The following is a 7,994-nucleotide window of genomic DNA, read 5'->3' as shown; positions in this document are numbered from 1 at the left end:
AAGCTTTCGGACTTATAGTTTCAGTGTATTGTTTCAGGTACTTCAAGAGATCGTGGCAAGGCGAATGCGTGATCGTACCGCTCCTCATGTTTTATGATATGGTTCTGCGAGGTACTCTGATGTTTAAACTAATTTGAAAACGAGATGTATGAACTTAATGGTTTTGAATGAACTAAAATGTTTTAATTTGGCTCAATTTTTATGGGTGTTACAAATATACCTTAAGCTAAAAAGTCATTACCAAAATCGCGAACCTGACGATAATAGGTATGAAAAATGATCTGGATCGTAAACAGATCATATAGGATCGCAAGTGGGATCGTAAGATCGTACATAGGATCGAGATCCGATACATTCCCTTGATTTTTTTTTGCAAATGATTTTTTTTTTACCATTTTATGTTTTTTTTACCATTTACCAATTTACCGTTTATCATTTTGTGTTGTGATTTATGACTGATATTTTGAAGTTTTTATAGCTTTTGAACGAAAAGCTGAATGTTTGAAATATTTTTGATGATTAAAATTTATTAATTAAAATTATATTTTATTTTGTAGGATCTTAGAATCCTGATCCCGATTTTACGATCCAAAAAATATCCTATATAGGATCCCGATCTTAACAACATTTGTTTCAAGGATTGACATCTCAGAAAAAACAAAAAAAAACGTATATAATTAAGAAATTAAATACCCATCTTTAATAAGAAATCTAGAAAGTACCAACGACTTTGGATCTATGACACTTCTTAAATATGACTCATCTTGTTTTCCAAAATCCAACCCAAATTTTATTTGATATGAAAAGGAATACACATATTATTATTTGTTGGTTCCATTACCTTTTTAGGTTGTAGGGTGTGGTGCGGTTTCAGTGAGTGTGGTTTTGCCACATAAGCAGCGAACACCGCCCTCGGTACGGTTCAAACCGCAGTGCAGCAAAAAATAGTCATGGCTTATGATTGGGTGTAGATAATTTGACTGTTTTGTGATTGGGTGGGGAGAAATTAAAATTTTTATTTAATTTTTTTTAAAATAAAGCGTGACACCACTCCTTCGGTATCACAAGAAACCACACTTTTGTTGTAAAAATGATATGGCATTTGGCAACGAAGGAAGTGCGGTTACAGGGATGATTCTTGGAAGTTTCAATTTAGTTTATCCGCTAACACTGGTGACAACTCACAGTCTTACCTCTGGGCCCATTTCCCTTGAAGGAAATAAAATATATCAGCGAGCTACTCAGGTGCAGGGAGTAAAAGCCATAGATAAAAATATTGCTTCATTCGTCTTCTTTCAAACCAAAAGAAATGACGACTACAGTAACACAACTCGTATTCATTCCTGCGCCAGTAATCGGTCATATCAGATCAACAATCGATCTCGCAAAACTACTTGTGAATCGAGATCAAAGGCTCTCCATAACCGTTCTTCTCATAAACCCACCTTCCAGCTCACGATCTGGCTCAGTTATCACCACCTACATCGAATCTTTAACCAAGAAACCCATCGAACGCATTCACTTCATCGAACTCCCACAAGACGAAACGCTACCAGAACGTGACCCAAAAGCTCCCATGACTTTCGTCAATAATTTCATAAACAGCCATCGGAAATACGTGCGAGACATTGTAAGCAACATGATAAGTCAAACGGGTTCTTGTCGGGTAGCTGGATTCGTCGTCGATATGCTCTGCACAGGGATGATAGATGTGGCAAACGAGTTCAATGTTCCAACCTACATATTCTTTACATCTAACGCTGCTTATCTTGGCTTTCAGTTCCATATCGAAACCCTATGTGATGATCACAACGAAGATGTTATCGAGTTGAGCAACTCAGATGCCAAGATACCGGTTCCGGGTTTCATGAATCCAGTTCCGACGAAGGTCTTTCCTTCAGGGTTCGATACTAAGGAAGGGTTGGATTATGTTCTATTGATTACAAGAAACTTCAGAAAGGCGAAAGCAATCATTGTTAACACATTCTTGGAATTAGAAACACGCCCAATCGAGTCGTTATCTTCCGACAGCAGGATACCGTCTGTGTATCCGGTAGGGCCTGTACTGAACCTAGAAGACGGCGCCGGAACACTGTCGGAAAGTGACGTCATCAGCTGGTTGGACATTCAGCAACCTTCCTCGGTTGTTTTCTTGTGTTTTGGGAGTTTGGGATGTTTTGATGAAGTCCAAGTGAAGGAGATTGCATATGCTTTAGAGCGAAGCGGGCGTTCTTTCTTGTGGTCACTACGTCAACCTCCTTCGCTGGAGCAGACATCAAGAGCTCCCGGAGATTACGAGGATCCCGGAGTGGTATTGCCGGAAGGGTTTCTGCAGCGTACTGCTTCAATCGGGAAAGTGATCGGGTGGGCTCCACAGGCGGCGGTGCTAGCTCACTGTGCAGTTGGGGGGTTCGTGTCGCACTGTGGGTGGAACTCTTTGTTGGAGAGTTTGTGGTTTGGTGTACCGGTGGCAACATGGCCGATTTACGCCGAGCAGCAGATGAATGCGTTTGGAATGGTGGTGGAGATGGGATTGGCGGTGGAGATCAAGCTGGATTATAAGAAGGATTTGTTTGATGGGAAGAGCAATATTGTCACGGCGGAGGAGATAGAGAGCGGGATAAGGCGGCTGATGGAGGATGACGATGTAAGAGAAAAGATAAAAGAGATGGGGAAAAAGAGCAAAGCGACTGTTAAAGAGGGAGGTTCGTCTTACGCTTCTGTTCGTTGTCTCATTGACAATTTTAGAAGTAACATCACATAGTTTGAGTCATTTGTATTTTTTAGAAGTAAATTTATGACTTTTTATGTGTAAAATTGTAATATACAAAAAACACATAAAAGAGTGATATTGGAAGCAAGATACTCGTGTTTTATAATCTTATGCTCAGAGGTATTCTCATGGGTGAGAAGGGAGTGATATTGTGGAAATTGTGTTCACTAGTGAAATGGTAGTGAAGAAGAGAGAGATTGTAGAGAGAGATGGACACAAATAAATGTTCTACAAGAGAGAGATTGCACAGGGATATACCACGCCACAAGACACTCACCCTACCAAAGAGCTTCTAACCCAACGCTATCCGGTGTTGCCATATCTCCTTGAGGTTGAGTGTTCAAGTCTCATCGTGGACATAGGTGGATTTAAGATGTAGTTTAAGAGTATGTTAGATTTGTCGTTCAAAAATAACAAGACAGCCACCCATCTTTGGGGCGGTATTCACACGTGACTTTCTATGCCACATAGGACATTATGCGTAGAGTGATGCCCCATACCGGAAGGCCTTAACTACTAACGTTATATCTATTTTGTGGCCATGTTGACCGACATAAAAAATTGTATTTTTTTCTTTTATAGCATCTGACTTTCATTTGTTCCTATTATAATATTTTTCTATGACAAATCTATCTAATTAGAGTTATATATCAATCATAAAAAGTTGTTTATTTTTTTTTACATAATGCATCCGGAGCAAGTACATTTTGGTGATGTCTTAATTATAGTATCCTACTTTCAAATACATTGCTATTTTTCATAGAGTTTTTGAATTGAAGTATAGTATTTGACTATTTCGGTATTTGCAAAAAAATATTTACAAAATTTAAGAAACATAAAATAAAAAATATACATTATACACGAGTTAATAGAATAGACAACAATAATTACCATTGTTGTTAACACTCTTAGACGATATAAACACTTTTGATGCTTGAATCTGTTGATACAAGTGGTTGGCCGAATTTGAAATATATTATTGAATTGAGTTGCTCAATTCACCTCACCACATTGATGATAATTATGGAGTCATTTCCTGACTATGAGTTACCCAATCTTACCTCTTTAACAGTAAAGTGTCCAATTATCGATGCGTCGTTTCCTCATGGGCTTTGTCCTCCCAAATTGAATTACCTTGGAATAGGAGGGTTGAAGAAGCCCATCCCAGAGTGGACCCATAGAATTTCCCAACGACCCAACCTCACTTGATAACTTAATATTATATGGCGGAATACTATATGATGATGTGAAAAACTTTGATCAATTGTCACATCTTCTTCCTTCATCTCTTGCTTCTCTTTCCATCAATGAATTACGGAAATTGGAATCAGTTTCAATGGACTCCAACACCTCACCTCTCTCAAGCATCTCTCTGTTTCCAACTGCCCAAAGATGTTACATCTACCAGAAAAGTTGTTTCCTTCGCTTTTGTCTTTGATAATTGATAGATGCCCAAGAAAAGAGCATTATAAGAAGCTCCTATTGGCCCCACATCTCCCTTATCCCAGGCTTCACTTTTGACGAGTAATTACAAGTTTAATATGAAGGTACACCCTTTTCTACGCTTTTGACTTCTTCTAGTTTCAATATGTATTAAAGGAAAAAATTCTATTTGCGTACCAAAGATATGCTTAATGATATTTTGGATATTACCTTTTCTTTTTGTTGATGAATATGATTAAGATTTATAGTGGCGATTGATTGCAAAATGAATCAAAATGGTTAACCAGTCAAATAGAATTGAAGGATTTGAAGTATAACTAGTAGGTGATTCAGGCTTTGCGTAAAACATTTGTTTAACTAAAAAAAATCAGAAGACTTAAAAAAAATGGACCAAAATTGAATAAAAATTAAAAAGTGGTCCAAAGCTGACAATCTTAATAAACTTCATGGACCATTTATGTCAAAAAGCACCCTCCCCTCACATAGTTTACTGTTCATAAGGTTTATATGTCTTTAATCTCCCTAAAAGAATAGTTTTATTCTTTTTTTGATATGTGTCACCATATTAGACCTCATAATTAATGCATATTTTATTTTTATTTTGTCATGTGTTACTCTATTATGTCTCCTAATTAATAGATGTCACTTGTCAACTTATTGATTCTCCATCAAATTTTAAATTTCTCACTCTAATTACATTAAATTAATAACATTAGAAAAAAATTAAAATAAAATTAACACAAATTATAAAGTGATATAATTTTACATATTTATTTAAAGCAATGATTATAATTTTATATAACTAAAAAAATCTCTTAATTAATAATTTATTTAAAATAAGTGATTAATAATTTTGAGTTTTACTATTAAAATTTAATTAATTTTGTAACTGTGGTTGCCACAGGTTATAAACTAATATGTATATAAATTTGTCATAAAATTACTAGGATTGTACCCATTTGAAAATGCCAATTGATATGTGACCGATTTGACCCGAGATTAATACTAATTAGGGGTTATTTCCTTTTGATATAATAGACTTAATAGGCTTATGTCTTAATATGTTCAAATAGTATAAGGTATTTATTACATGATTGCTGAATTTTGGTCATATAATTAATCTGAATGTTTATAATAAACAACATTTATTGAATTTATATTTTGCAGCCATGGGGATCCATGGACCCACAATCCCCATCATTTTGCATCCATGGGGACCCAGAGTCCCCATCATATGCATATGTCGTTTGGTTATGTCATATGCTTAAGCAAAGGATGAGGACCAAATGTCGACTCCTGTTAAATTGAACAAAGATGGAGAGCTAGCCTAAATATCATCTGTAGAAATTAACTTTAGGACTTCAACATATGGGAATGATTATGAGGTGTGAATTACATTAAGGTATGAGGCAAGATGCTCATATACTAGCGTTGTTTGAATAGATAATTGTTCAGGATATAAAATTGTAAAATTATAAGTTCTTCCTTTTCGGTGGTCTTTTGATCAAAGTTTATTTCTACCGTTAACCATAGAATTAGGATGAATTTGTATGGTTCTATTTCTGAATTAGGAGTCTGTCATCTACAAAAGGATGAGAACCTGATGTATTTTTAAAATGAATTATGCATAAACTATCATCCTAATTTGAATTTTTTGTTCATGAATTCTACATATGAAGATGTAGGAATTTGGAATTCATGTATCCGGATAGCTCTCATAATATTAACTGATAATCGAAAGTAATTAGAAGAGTGTTAAAATAAATAATGTTTTATAATATTCAAACTAACTTTTATTATAGGATATATTTTGTAGTGTTTGTGTTAAAAATGTTGTGCAGGTTTATATGTGAAGTATTGAGGGGGCGGAGTGTAATATACACAAAATCATCCGGGTTTACACACGGATCTTCGGATCTAGTGTAACCCAGGTACTTAAGGACCGAGTGACTGAAAAGGGTCATTATTCATAATCTGATCAACTTCTCTTCTCTCATTCTCTCTCATTCTCACAATTCATATGTTTTAGGGTTTACACAAACCCCCCGCTATCCCTCCAAAAGACTCTGGTTATAACTACAAGCTACGATCGTACACTCAATAGGTGTCAACCGACACGTCTCCTTAGATCCTTAATCAAATTTACGCGAAGAGAAACATATAAGGTACATTATAGGCCCAATGAACATGTAAGTGGACAACTAAGCCCCACTAAGCATGTAAATCATTTCTAGACTCAAAAGGAATGAGATTATATATCTCGAGCCCAATATATATGTAAAAGGACAACTAAGACCCATTTTACATGTATATTATTTGCAGGCCGAATAAGCACGCAATGAGTATCCAAGTCGTCAGCCCTAGAAGTCTTCTTGAGAGGAGATCTTCGAATTCTAAGAAGTTTTTTAGAGCATGATCATGAAAACATGTGCTCATGAGGATGGATCTATCATAAATTAAAATAAATCACTTTGAGTTTACATGATCTTACTTAAGTATGAAGCTTGAAGAGACTTTCCTTGAGACACACACAAGTACACACGAATTCTAGGAAGAATATAGGAGGTTTCTTTGAGTATTCTTAGAGAGAAATGTTTGAGTGGGTTTGAGAGTAAAATGAAGGGGGTGGTGGGTTGTTTGGGCCGAGAATAAGAAGAAGAGGGAGGGAAGAGAGAGATGACAATATTGTTGCATGGAAACATGAGATTTCCTAAAGACATGGTGTATAATTTGCTTATGTAACACCCCGAATCTCAGGTAATAATTAAATAAATGTTTTTGGAGTTTTAGCCCTACTCGACGAGTTGGTTGCCCTACTCGTCGAGTAGCAGCGGGATGGATCGCGAGTTTAGTGGCCCACTCGGCGAGTCCATTATTGAACTCGGCGAGTAGGAGCTGGAAAATGAAACCCTAATCCCCGGGGTTTGCACCCCTATTTAAAGAAGCTCAAGCCTCTTTCAGTACCTTTCCAGCCTCCCTTACTCCACTAACTCGTGAGTGTGTGTGCCCTTGTGTGTAAAGCTTGAGAGAGAATTTTGGTGAAAAGTGTGGTGAACCAAGTGGCTTAGGCAAGGAGTTAAGAGGAGGTTCGTGTTCTTCTTCTGTGGTCATCTCTTGGGGAAGGTAATTGATCTTTTCCCTCAGTTATTTTGGTTGGACCTCATCCTTGTATGAGTTCTAGGGCTTTAGAGGAGGGGATCAAGTTAGTATGGCAATATATGGGCTAGATTGGGAGTTGTAACTTCAGATCTGGACCCTCCTTGGATTATTCAGACATAAAGTCCCAGCTTTAGTCGAGTTTAAGTTCCCCTTTGTCCTTGAGCACCCATTAAGAACTTGATGTTGGCATTTGAAGCTTGTAAAGCCATACATGCACGTAAAGTTTGCAACTTTACGTGATAAGTAGGCCTAAGGGAGTTGGATCTGCAATTTGGGGCCTTTCCATGGCTTATGGACGTCTGCATGATAAAATGACTGAAGGAACTCGGCGAGTCGCAAATCCGGCTCGGCGAGTCGTTTGAAGATATGCATTGAACTTGGCGAGTTGGATGAACAACTCGGCGAGTCAGATGAAGAAAGTCGTGGACTCGACGAGTTGGTTGAACAACTCGGCGAGTTGGATGAAGATGGTCATGAAACTCGACGAGTTGAAGAACAACTCGTCGAGTCGTATGAGTTTTAGGCAAGGATGTGTTTGCTCGCATACCCGTCGAGTTTCAGGGAGGAAACTCGACGGATGGCCTTAAGATTTGATCGGGATTCGAAGGAACTCAACGAG

At 37.2% G+C, this 7,994-nt stretch overlaps 1 pseudogene; it reads left to right on the top strand.

Moving 5' to 3' along the window:
* Positions 1–1,238: 1,238 nt before the first annotated feature.
* On the top strand, positions 1,239–2,861 carry LOC145093878 (anthocyanidin 3-O-glucosyltransferase 2 pseudogene; annotated as a pseudogene).
* The last annotated feature ends 5,133 nt before the right edge of the window (positions 2,862–7,994 follow it).

Source organism: Lactuca serriola, chromosome 3 (assembly GCF_051521515.1).
Source record: "Lactuca serriola cultivar US96UC23 chromosome 3, Lser_US96UC23_V15, whole genome shotgun sequence".
Classification (NCBI taxonomy): Eukaryota; Viridiplantae; Streptophyta; class Magnoliopsida; order Asterales; family Asteraceae; genus Lactuca; species Lactuca serriola.
Note: the sequence above shows the minus strand (reverse complement) of the source record. Positions and strands in the feature narration are given on the sequence as shown.